The sequence below is a fragment of the Rhagoletis zephyria genome, unplaced genomic scaffold (genome assembly GCF_001687245.7).
Source record: "Rhagoletis zephyria isolate East Lansing unplaced genomic scaffold, Rhagoletis_zephyria_1.1 Rzeph_scaffold_11882, whole genome shotgun sequence".
NCBI lineage: Eukaryota > Metazoa > Arthropoda > Insecta > Diptera > Tephritidae > Rhagoletis > Rhagoletis zephyria.
The window spans coordinates 9,547-10,466 of record NW_016168957.1 but is presented as its reverse complement, the minus strand read 5'-3'; positions in this window follow the sequence as shown (position 1 = coordinate 10,466).

Sequence of the window (920 nt, the reverse complement as noted above, 5' to 3'; positions counted from 1 at the left end):
TTTTAAAATTTTTTTTTTTTTTTTTTTTTTTTTTTTTTTTTTTTTTTTTTTTTTCAACAGGAAATGAAAAATTGTTTCATAAATGGACAGTTCACCATAATGAAACGATCTGGAAGTTGAAATGATCCAGCTTTCCTCTGGCTTAGAATTAACATCCGTGGTTCTCACTCCTTTTCCTCCGAACACGCAGACGCCTAAGGCGTTGCGGGTTTCGGCCATATAAAAATAAATTGTGTTTATTCGTTATATGGAGGCAAATGATACAAAAAAAAAAATTTAAAAAATATCAACGGTAATTTTTAGCAACTTGAAACTTGCACATTATTAGACTAAAATTGAATGCGCTATAAAACTGTGTACTCAAAAAAATTCTAGAACTTCTGAGAAAAAAGTTTGAAATTCAGGTGAAAATTTGTTGCACTTGTTGTTGCGGTCTTTTAAAAAGTTAGAAAACTTGGGTTTATATGAGTTTTTTTAGAGAATGAACTGTATTTGAATTGAAAATTCTTAAAAATAAATAATTAAACATAAGTGGGAAACAATATCGCTTTGAAATGGGGGTGCTATAGGTATTGTCCAATACTGTATATACACATACATACATCATTATATAAATAGGCAATCATGTTTCCTTTACACCCCTTTTACGGCTAAACTATACTTCTAAGGTATAAACAGTTATATATCATTAGAAAGGTATTTTGATGCTGATGTGCAGGCAATTTTTAAAATTTCAAATCAGTTTAAAATAGAGCGAAAAAATCAATTCAAAAGTCACACCAATACCAATGCCATACATGTACATGGTTGGGGCGGAAATGCCCCCTAAATGTATGCTTTAATATTGATAGCGAATTAAAGAAACGTGCTAAGCAGCAGTTCAGGAATAAAATGTATGTATGTATGTACATGAATAGATT